General features: G+C 42.1%; 1 protein-coding gene across 3 annotated transcripts in view; it reads right to left on the reverse strand.

Moving 5' to 3' along the window:
* LOC128879995 (uncharacterized) overlaps nt 1-4,699 on the reverse strand; it is a 119,899-nt gene extending 115,200 nt beyond the window's left edge. For all 3 annotated transcript variants that reach the window (XR_008457730.1, XM_054129599.1, XM_054129598.1), the window contains exon 1: nt 4,463-4,699. The gene's annotated coding sequence lies outside the window, so the exon portion shown is untranslated. The remainder of the gene's footprint in view (nt 1-4,462) is intronic.
* Between the last annotated feature and the right edge of the window lie 7,749 nt (nt 4,700-12,448).

A 12,448-nucleotide genomic window follows, 5' to 3' on the forward strand; every position in this document is an offset into this window, starting at 1 on the left:
CTTGTCACTGGCCACGTTCGTCTGGCTAGTGCTGACACATTCTCCTTAACCTCAGAGTAATCTTTCTTTCTCCCATGTGTACATCCCGGAAGACATCTTTGATTTATGAATGGTTGTTAAGATTGATAGTAATTTATAATATTACCAAATAAATATACAATGTTATTGTAGCATGGTTGCAATTGTATTGGAGATACGAAGAAAGTCAGATTTCATATGCTGAATAACTTGTCACTGGCCACGTTCGTCTGGCTAGTGCTGACACATTCCCCTTAACCCGAGACTAATCTTTCTTTCTCCTATGTATACACTCCATTGGACACCGTAGGTTTATGAATGCTAATGAAAATCATTAATAAATGTCTCCTGCCAGACAATGCATTGCCAAAGAAACTCGCAATATTATTATGGCGTGATAAATAATATCATTGCAATTGTATTAAAGTAACAAAGGAAGCTTGGTTTTTATTTTCCACGTGCGAGAAGTACTTCTTGTTTATTTCCAAGAACAAAGGTTTCAGGGTTGATGAAACAGAAGTACCAAACAAGGCCCTGCTGAGAGGGATGAATATAGATGCCTGAGTATTCGCGTAGCTCCAAGGGTTTAGACGAAGGGTTGGTAAGAGGGTTGGTAATAGAATGAAACGAAACGCACCTCAGACCGGCTGTAATACAGCAATTCCATCGCAATTTCGTTTTTAATTGTCAGATTCACCGACACATTGTTTGCTCGGAAGTTAACTACGAACGAGAACACGGTATCTCGAATGGAGGTGAACGTGTAGCGGGGCTCTCGAGGATTCTGGCCGACCGTTTGATCTCATTACGTATTGCTTGAATCGCTCGCTCGTGTGTTTAGCCCCTTTCCGAATAATTTACAACATGCGTCAGCCGGTGTTTTGCATCGAAACGCGCGCTAATAATTCGCTTTGTTTCGGCTGGTATTGTTCCAGCGCTGATATACGCTCTCCCATTTTCCCGGTGACTATTGGATTCGTCCACGTGAAATCATCGCAATTTTTCCCCCTGATTCGCATTTTTGTCAAAAATACCAGTCGATGGAAAAATCGAACGAATTTAACGCGACGGTGATTGCACGCGATTATCCCATTGGGATTGCGCCGGAAACAACGTAGTTTAAGTGTTTGGCATGAATGAGATTTAATTTTCAATGAATCGGTTCATTTGCGTCGCGCTGTTACCGATTTTTAGGCCGAATTGAAATGAGGGATTTTGTTTAATTTGTTTCGTTTTAGGTTCCGATTTAATTTCGTTATTTATTAGGGTGCGGTAGAGAGTTTAACATTTTCCATTGAAAAAATCTTTATACACGGTGGTTACTTCGTGCGTATTTATTTATGAAAATAGAATCTCAAGTTTCCTTGAAATCCACTTAGCTACACGTAACAAGAATCAATTGTTCAAATGTACTCTCTCATTTACAGTTTCTCTCGCATCAGATTTTCTGAGCCTTCTACATGAAAGTATTGGGTTGTCCGGAAAGTTCGTGCCTATTTTAAAAAAAAATTCAAAGGCATATTTGAATTTTCATGTATATTTACTGGATTATATGTGTACCATTTTGTTCCGCAACTTTTCCACTTTTTAAGGAGTGTATACATGTTATTTGTTTTCAGTCATTCCAACATAATCAGACTTGCACCGCCTACTACAAATCGGCATGGACTTTCTAGACAACCCAATAATTAAAGAAATATTCATCAGGTCTACAGTGTATCGAAATAATACGTCTATTATTAAATGTTACGCTTATCAACAGTTGGCACGTTTCAGGTGTGAGTGGCGTAGAAGCCTCCGCGAGGTTCGTCGAACTTGGATCTCTGAGAGCCGAAAAAAAGGGGTGGGATTTGAACTGGCCCGAGGTTGTCGATAATTTTAATCTTCAAAGTATCACCTGTTACGCGGAGACGACGAACACCGGAGACTCTATATCCTGCGTAATGGCGGCAATAAAATCGTACGATTCCACTGACTGGCCAGCAGCTGCTGCTGTCGACTTAATTAACCATCGCTCTTCCGCGGAGTTAGCTATGGTCTGTTCGCTCGCTCTTGCGAAATTCGCGCGTTTCTAACGACCGTTTCAAAGCACGAAGTGCTCCGATATCGAAGTTCATCCGCTATTTCAACTTCTATCACTCCGTTTCGCATCAAATTATCTTTGAAGCCCACGAAAAATTGTCGAAATGACGGTAACAGAATACTTTCTCTATATTTCTTTTATAAAAATAACGGTTTATTTTACATTCATTTTTGAAGACACGTGAATTTTCCTGATACTCGAGTCCTGCGATATTCGAGCCTCGTTTATAGTACATGGTCTCTGGGTCACTAATGATCACTGTCGTCTTTGAAGTCGTGTATTTCAAAAAGAAAAACAAATGAAATATTTAACCGAGGTCCAATTAAGCTTCGCTAACTTGAACTCAACTTTCTCCGTAAAGACATTGATCAACAATGGAAACGAAATATCAAACGAAACCTTTCGGAGAGCCTCTATTAGAAAAAACCCCTGTTGAAAATGCTCTACGATGAAATTCGTATTCGATTCTCAGACTTCTCCCATATTTTTCTTTGTATTCGTCCAGGCACTGTTGGCATTCAAATGCCAACGGAACATTCGATCAGAGCGTCGTTTATTTTTAAAAATGGCACGCACGGAAAGGATGGACGATAATCAGGCGACGGGATCGCGATAGCCTCGCGGCCGTGACTTTTTGCGACGGCGTTAATTAACACCGCGAGTGGTCCGTATGAAATTACGCGTTCGACTGGAACGACGGCTGCGACGTTCGTTTCAGAAGTCGACTTTGAAATCGTTCAATACGAGGAAGCAAACGCGACACGTATGCTCGTTGCACATCTCGTTTCAACTCGAGGCTGTCAACGAGAATATTAAATGAACCGAAGGCACGCTGATTAAACATACGCGAAGGAAATTGAATCTTGAGAGACACTTTGTATTTAGAAACGACGTTTATTTTTATCGGTCGAGCTCCATTGTATTTCTGTAGACATTTGCTTTATTGAGATTCTCATTGGTATACGTGGGGGGGAGCGATTGAATTTTTAACGGCGCGTTGTGTTCGGAAATTGATGGCTTTGTTATCTGTCGATGTGGTTTACATCGCGAATACATTTATGTGGGGTAATCCGATTATTGGAAGCCTCTTTTATTTAAAAGTAGAGTGCGTCTTATTTAGAATACAATAGGGAAGTTTAATAGTTAAATGTACCTTCCGCGCGAAAATCGACTTTATCATTTCCATTTGAATTATTCTGTATCGCATAAACAGAGATGAGACGCTCGTAGAGCGGTCCAAGGAGAAATTCACGAAACTACGAGCAAGACACTTTTATTGCCCATAACTATACCAGAGTATCGCGCGTATAGCGTGAATAAAGGTTCGATTCAACCTTGGGAACAGGTATTAATGGCTAGAGTTGCGAAGAAGATTGCGTGGATGTCTCCGGAGGTTAAGCACGGGACACTGAATTGAAATTGAAAGGATAAATATCTTCGCGAGTAAGGGATCCATAAATTCTAAGGAATATCTATCAAAGACTCGATTATGGCATTCGTCGGGTCGATCCATTTAGGAGGAGGAGATCCGTATTATGAGCAGAAAAAAAGATTAGGCCTGAATGGAGTGCGAATCACGTCCTGTGAATGCAGTCAGCGTCCGTCTGACTAGTGTTGGTACATTCCCCTTAAACCGAGACTGATCTTTCTTCCTAGTAGGAAGTTCCTACCATGTGCGCTTCCCATGGGGCACCTTGATTATTAAAGTAAGCGATGGGTGTCTTCTGACAGGTAATTTATCGCCAAAGAAACGCACAATGTTATTATAGGGTTGTTGCAAGTGTATCGAAGGGACAAAGAAAGTCGGATGAAAGAGAATGGGAGCCAATGAGAGTCGAGTGAACAAAAATTCTTAGACACTGTTACCTTTGCATATGTAAGTCACCCTGAAGCAAATTTGTATTTTCCCTCGCGAATACATTCATCAAAATCCCCAAAATCGATGAAAATCGTAGTTTCACTAGAACATGTGCCCCCGTAGGTACTCCAACATCAAAGAAACACAGGATTATGCTACAGAACTCTCACTATCGTATCGCAGGGAGAAAGAAAACGAATCCTAGACTCGATTGGCCATCGTATCAACCTAATCCTCAGACAATCCAGAAACTGACACTGTCCCACGTCACCACAGTCACCTCGTCCCGAAACCGATCTTTCTCTCTCCCTACGATACTCGCAACTTCTACCATCGAAAGTCCGCGAGTTCCGGCATCATCCTCGCGCCGCGACAATTCCCATCTCCCGCGGGACTCGTCCCTGATCTACCTTCACCCTAACCCGACGACTCCGGCAGTAATTCCACGAAAAATCGAGCCCGTTGCGACGAACGAGGAAGGAGGAACCGCGGTGGCCTAGTACCTGTTACGCCGTCGGGGCGCTCGTTTCCCGCGTCGTCCCTCGGGCTCGCGCTCCAGAGGACGTCGCGCTGGGGTATCGTCTCGGCAATGTAAACACCAGGGTGAACGTACAGCGGGCGGACTATAGCGAACGAACGACGAACGAACGACGAACGAATGTACCGGTTCGTGTAACGCGGCTGGACTAACGGACGGACGCGACCGTTCGCGTCACGACGCCGCTCTGACGGACGCCGGCGTCTCGTCTCCTCGACCCGGCCGTACCAGGCCTTGCACCCTCTCCGGCACCCCCTTCAGCGTGAATCTCCTCCCTCCGCGCGGGGGGCGCAGGCGCAGGTAACCGCCGCGACGCCTGAACGTCGTCGACGTGCACTTACCGCCGGGCACCTACACGACGAGACTCGAAACGGTGGGTTGACGTGGGCCTCGACGTGTGGGTGCAACCGGCGTCATTGACGCGACGCGTAAATTGTACGCCGTGCGATTGATACCGCGTTATTGGCGATGGGAGCAGGAAGAACGAGCGAGGAGTGAACTTTAGTTGGCGTGGGATCATTTTGGACGATACAGTATATTGGTTCGAGGAATCGAGTTTAGGGGATCTTCTTTGATCTTTGTATAATTGGCATGGGAAACTAACGAAGTCTATGACAAGAAGAGGAGAATGATTATTTCTTGTTGGTTGACGTCGAAATTGTTAGGCTACTTGTAAGCGATGAGAATGAAGAGGTTCTAGTGTAAACCATACCTAGGTTCAAGTAAGAGAGTTGTTCTTGGGCGGTGTTTGTATAATTGGCATGGAAAACTAACGAAGTGTAGGGCAGGAAGAGGACAATTATTATTTCCTGTTGGTTGACGTCGAAATTGTTAGGCTACTTGTAAGCGATGAGAATGAAGAGGTTCTAGTGTAAACCATACCTAGGTTCAAGTAAGAGAGTTGTTCTTGGCCGGTGTTTGCTTAACACGTTGACTGCCAGACTGATATTCTTGAACATTTCTATTGTGATTAAGTTTTGTTTGTAGGCTATTGGAAGCTACATAATCAAACATTTATTGTGGTATTTATTTGTATAACTTCGTTGAAGTTTAAGAATTTAATTCAAATTTATTTTCTTTGTTGCTAAACATTCAAAATTGATTTTGTTTGTTCTTCAGTGAAAAGCACTGTTACCCATATATGGGTGAGACATGGCGACCAACGTGTTATAATTGGCATGGGCGAGCTTCCAACTGGAGGTGTGGTTATGCGTATTGGGAAAATTGCCAGGTTGATTTTAAACGACAAGATTGGGAAGGTTCTGACGGGGACCAACACCGAATTCAAGTCAGAGGATTGTCTTTGGGTATTGTATATTTAATTGGCATGGGCAAATCTCCAACATGGAGGAGACGATGAAACTATTCGCTGTTAATTTACGTAAATATTGCTAACTAGCTTCCGAGTGACAAAATTGGAATTCATATCTAAATATTTTATAGGCCAAATTCAAGATTCATAAAGACGAGACGAAAGCCGTCGCCATGATAACTAACAAGGAAAGCTTTTTAGGTGTCCGCCTCTGATTGTTTCGATTTTTGGATATATTTTAAAGGACCGAAAAATAAGATATACGTATTTTTTTATTTCGGCCCGTTTTCAAATGTAGGGGGTGAAACAACCCCGGTGAAACAACTCCGAACAATTGGAGGCGGACACCCTAAAAAGCTTTCCTTGTAAGTAGTAAGCGATATCATTTCCACCTTTATGTCACATTCATCCTCCCATGAAGTGTCTTTTCCTCGAGTTTAGGAGTCAATCCCGAACCCTGACCACACTTAAATTGAAGTAATTCCCTCGGTTCACCCACGTTCTGGCCAGGCCATAAATCTAGCCAGTCGTAATTAAGCGTGACTCAAGGATAGCTAAGGTCGTAGGTGTTCCAGACGAAACTCCATGACTGGAGTTTCGTTCTTCCTTCGCTGGATTTTCATGACTATTTTAACACGAAAGTGTTTTATAGATCGTATTGGTGAACAGTGTGACGCTAAAAGTGTGACGCAAAATTGTGACGAAAAAGCGTTACGCTATGAGTCACATCTATTCATATTTTTATATATTTTTTATGATTTTTAAAATATTTTTATCGTTGTAACACTTTTCTGCCCTTAGTCTGTAACTGTAAATTTTGTACATTTTTATGTTTTTTATTCGTCACAAGCATCGACTCAACTGTCTATTTTGAGTGAACACAAAAGTATAGTATTTACGTATTTATGAATTCGTTGAAACAGAGCGCAAACAAACTCTCTGCACACCGGTACAGCGGTGCACACAGGTTAAACATGATAGTGTTTCGGCAGATCTGCAGGTTTTTAACAGGATGTAAGATCGTAAATACACGAGATAGTAACAGGGAACGTACAATTCATAAAACATGGACAGAAATAGAACCGTATTACGCAGCGATGAGAAACTACCCTTCCTGGTCAGCAGTAATGGAACTCCCACGTTTCCAGAACAAGAATATGTTTCCCTCGCCAACACGGGATGATATTACCGCTAAAAAGTAAAGCGCAAAGGTATCTCATTAAAATGAGTTTCGCGTTACTAGCAATCTAACAAATACTTTTCTCTAAATTCGCTACCCACGCAGCTTCCGCGTACAATGAAAAATATATATATTTATAATAGAGGGTTAGGGGGTGACGAGAACGCCATACGCGAGCGACGACCATCGATGAAACGCGTTGCGTAATTCGAATTGCGTCGCCCTTACATATTTGGTTAAATTTTCCAACCCCCACGCACGCGGTCGCATGCGATAGGAGGATCGTTTACGTCAACGGTAAAATATTCGCTTAATAATGTTCGAGGAACGGTTATTAAAACCTCCCTACTTGTTGATTAAAGAAAAATTCTTTTTACAACGATCCCGCTTTTATTCCAAGCATAAATGGGGAGGGTGCGCATTATTATCATTTTCTTTCCGTGGAATGGATCCGTCTACCTTCCTGGAGCTGCTCTCTGGTTACCAGTAGATCGGAGAACCCGAGTACCAGTTCTCTTTTCTGTATCGCATTCGGAACTGCTTCATTAAAGTTCTCCCGGATGTAGTACCAGGTATTCAAGCCATTGGAACCGTTTTCCTCCCTTCGTGCTCTAATAAAACCGGTTTCTTGGGGATGCCACGGGAACCTGTGAAAAGATAAATGTTATCGGGTTGTTCGGAAAGTAATTTCGTATTTTGTCCACCGGAATGATTAATTGTACTTTTAACCAGCCACTTTCACCCTGAACTCTCTCAATCGTTACTGGATTACGAGTGTAGATGTATTTATGGCAAATGTGGGAAAACATAAAAGAGTTTTATTTAAATTTTAATTCTTCATCTGGGTCTATGCAAACATAAATTTGCGTAAGGAAGTAGTCGCTACATATTTTGACAATTTTAGTTGATTCGGTGTAATTGTTTAGCTCGTGCGTTCTATCGTTATTTCTTCTAGTCTGTACAACTTTTTTTTTTTTTATATAGAAAAACATTTACTTTAAACGATAATGTCAAAAGTCACTTGGATCAGTTTTTGTTGAATAAAGATCAGAACTTTAACAAACGTGGAATTACGCTATCACCAGAAAGATGTCCAAAGATGTTGGACCCAAATGTTCGATATATAATTCAATAAAATACTTTTATGTTACAAGAAAATGTTTTTTTTTTTGCGTGAACAATATTTTTGCGTGAACAACCCAATATTTTATAAATGGCTTCCATGGCAGCTCTTTACAACAATTCCTTCTTACAAACTTCGTTTACGTAATGCTTGCAAGAGCACATTTCTCATTAAACATCTTTTCATATTATATTGATTTTAATAATAACTAAATATTAAATAAACATTGATTTTATCTTTGGTGTGCCTCTAAAATTTCTCGATTTGGCAGGTGTACCTTCGACACAAAAAGTTTGCCGAGCACTGATTTGAAACATCTCTAAAAATCGAAACAATCGGAGGCAAACACCTAAAAAATAAAAAATAAAAATATACATGTCGAATCGAGTAACCTCCTCCTTTTCGAAGTCGGTTAAAAAGCTTTCCTTGTTAGACTTAAACCAGCGTACGGGAAACTTATTTCCTCCTCGGTGGAGGTGAAAGTTAACCAAAAGCGAAGCGTAAAAGGATGCGTCTGCAATATGTATAGAACATCGAGCTCCCCGGCGAGGATTTTAACTTCCGTAAGAAGTCTGTCGCTCGTAATATTTACAGGACTATGGCGCGAGTACGAAGCGAATCTTCGATGACGTTTTCCGTGGGTCGCGAGTAAATCCCGTGACAAAGATAACATCGTGTCTACGGAAGGTATTAAGCTTCATCCTCGAGGATCCCTTTTACATCCCCTTGGTCTGCGCTCCCAGTGCATTCGCAAATGCTTTCTTCTCCAGCTGTTACGTCGCGTCGCGAGTCTCGTCGCTGACTGCCGGAAAGTACGAGCGCACTTTCGAAAGCGGAGGAAATTTATCGTAATTAAAACAGAACGAATTCTGTGACGCTAAATAGTTGTATACCATCGAACACAATTGGAATCAATTATTCTCGCTTTCAGGATGAAGGGTTTAAATCGTTTACACTCGAGGCCTTCTTTTCTTGTATTATATCCAGCAGCAACTCGTGATGTAGCTCGATTTGTGCTCGCAAACTAATTTGAGATTTGAGAATCAGGTCACCTTAACTCACCGACAATCGTTTTATTTATGGAACTTCGAATTCTAAAGAAATCTAAACAAACATAATTGTTGGTTGATTCACTGCGTCAAACCTGGCGGAGGGCAAAGGATTAATATATTTGAAAGTATTGATCAATTTCACCTTTATAACTACGAAATGAGTCTTCGTCGTGGATCGTAATGAAAGAAATATCATTCGCCTCGGAGAAAAATAGTAGGCGTTACACTGGAATCGCAAACGCACGAATTTTAGGTATCGTATAACCGAAGAAAAACTCGTTCCTTGCGCTCCCTCTGATTGGGACACGTAGACGTCCCCATTGCCTGCTAGATAACGCACCAATGGCTTCATCGAGCGCTGTAATTAGTCGTCGTATTAACTCGGGGCACGTTCCAGCCATATTCCCAGACTGTCGCGTTTCGTGGACCATTGCGTTTCCCGATCGTGGAATTTCAATAATCTGACGCGTTACCCGTGCGAGTCTATCGGGATTTCCAATTTCCCACGGGAGGACGATAGAGAGGCCACGGATGTGAAAAAAAAGGGAAGGGGGAGGGCGGGAGGGGAGGCCGGAGCTGTGGAAAAACGCCTGGATAGGGAAATTCTAGGCTGGATATTGAGAGATGACGCAGACCGCCGCGCTCTGGCGCCGATTTACCTCTCGTAAATTCCGCCTTCCACCTTCTCGCGCCACGGTCTCGAGGGCACTTTCGTCTCGATATTTTCTGCTCCTGCTGTTACATCGGCCCTCGTACAGTCGGCGAAATGGCGGACTTGTAAATTTCCGTTGCTCCTCCGTTCTTTCCTTTCTGTAGGGAGCTGATTTTTCAGGCAAAATTTTCCTTTCTTGGGGGGAGAGGGTGCATATCTCGGGATTCTTCTTTTAATTGTTCAGAACAACAACATTGTCTCTTACAATGGTATCCAAGATGGTAAAGTCTGAACCAGATCCACCTCTCCTAGTTTGTTTAGTACTACTCGATTATTCTTTATCATCTTGTGAGAAGAGTCGAAGTATATTCTTTTAACGTAGGTTCTTTTCATTTCGTTAGTCTTATTTGTTTCATTTCTCAGTTCTCAATTTTCTCAAACTAACATACGAAGACGAGACACCTTCGTGAAGAATGGACGACAAGTGTATGTCTCTCAGATGCCAACCCTTCCACTGCCCTCTATTTCTTATTTTTCTTTATTATAGTTTTAGCTGAGTAGAACCGGACTGCTATATTCGTTTAATCTCCGAGTTAGTTTGGTACGACTTAATTATTCGTTACTATCTTACGGAATGAATGAATGATGAAGATTCGAAGGATATCCTTTTATAATGTGAACAGGTGGTTTCATTAGAAAGATTGCGTACAGGTGTCCGATCGAAGTCTTCCAATAGCTCTTCCAATAGCAATAAATGAAACTTAATTTCTGAAGAAACCACCTGTTTCCATTGAATAAATATCTTTTGTATCTTCTTAAAAAAAAAGTCAATTTTGAAGACTCGCTTTGTCGGTGTCATTTTGTACTAAAATTATAAAACAACAATTTTTATTTATACTTCGATATGTCTTAACTAAACCCTGTAAAAAGAGATCGTATTCCTTTCGCGATATTCTCAAAATTAATTATCAAAATTAGGCGTTTCTTTCAGCCTCTACAGTGGTGTTACTCCTTAACAGAAGATGCCACATTCACTCATAATAAATCGATAAGTTCTTTGTCGAATAAAAAAAATCCCGCCAAGAGAACGGCAGGTGAACGGCCACGAAACGAAAATCTACCTATCGCGAGTCTCACGACCGCCACTCCGTTTATTTGTATCAAGAGGAGAATTGGATGGACTCCCAATGGGTTCGCGACCCGGACGAGGTCTAAATACACTCGAGTCTGATTCGTGTCTTCCACATGCCGCAACAGCGAACAACACTCCGAGACGCAACCGTATTCTTGGACGACGCAATAATACCGGGAAGCCGTACCGAACAAAGTTCTCATTTCAGGACTCTAAAAGCCACTCCGTTCGACCTGTTTGCGGATTTTACGGGCGTATAGCTCGTCCACGTACGCCGCGCGAGCTACGATCGATAAGTAGACGACATCGCGATCCTCGTGAAAGGCTTCGGTCGGTTTCCTGACGGGGATCGTTGATCCAGGGACAGAGGAGATCGGTTTGCTCTCTTACCGCGGGTCCTGGACGAGCCTTTATTGTCCCAGACAGGCATCCCTGGAAAAAGGGTCCACGGAGATCGAGGCACGGTGCAAGGAAACGTACTATGGGATTCAATCCGCTATTGCCGTCGCTGGTCTCCTTTCGAGCTTCTTCTCGATGTTTGTCGATCGAGGGGATCGTGTAACGCGCTGGGGAAAAGCCGATCCACGTTGTTCCTTCAAGTCCGAGGGAAGATGAGGCATCGAGACTGATTAGAAGCTCGACTGCTGTGGCGCGCGATAGTGAATTAAAGTGAGCGCGTGGAAAATTGGGGGAGAATAGTCCGTTGGGTGTAGAAATTAATTCTTGGTATTTGTTGCTATTGATTAGAAGGGTTTAGAAAATAATTATCAATCAGTTATTCGTTTAAATAAGACATTTTTGATTTCGACCAGAGAGTTAGGCCGATCGCACACGGGCGCAACTGATCAGTTTCAAACCACTCCGAAACTAGTTGCATGCGACCGTGGATCTAGGTAAAACAAAGAGTGCAAACGGTTTGCAACACTAATTTCAAATCGGTTGTGATTTATCGGTTAGTTTTATCGACACTTCGACCTCCAACGAAATGAAACCTAAAGAAACATTAGGTATCGTAGATTTGCTGCGTGAAACCTAACGATGGCTGAGAGTCACCTCTCGAGTGCAAAGGGTTAAAATAGACACTGTGAGCTTTTGTATTCGGCTTTGTCGTTTTCCAATCCCTATCCCCACACTTCTGTCTTGTCGACATTGTTTGATGTAGAAATTATTGTAATACTGTCTCAGTGTGTGGTCGTATTCAATCATCTATAACTCTAAATTAAGCAGAATTACTCTCTATTTTATTAAGATCAATTAAAATCAGTTTTTGTACATCTAATCGCAGGAAATATTTCTAAGGGCACAGAAATCATTTCTACGCTTAACACTTGCAACTGTCCCAAGGATGAAATACTTTTCCCCTAAAATTAACAGAAAGAAAGCGAACTTGTCGCCGGTACACGAAAATTTCAATGGAAAACGTTACTAAAGTCCAAAAACAGTCGGTCGAATTACTCCAGTTATCCTGTTCAGCGTTCCTGCGCATCGCTATGATTAATC

Source organism: Hylaeus volcanicus, chromosome 7, assembly GCF_026283585.1.
Source record: "Hylaeus volcanicus isolate JK05 chromosome 7, UHH_iyHylVolc1.0_haploid, whole genome shotgun sequence".
Lineage (NCBI taxonomy): Eukaryota > Metazoa > Arthropoda > Insecta > Hymenoptera > Colletidae > Hylaeus > Hylaeus volcanicus.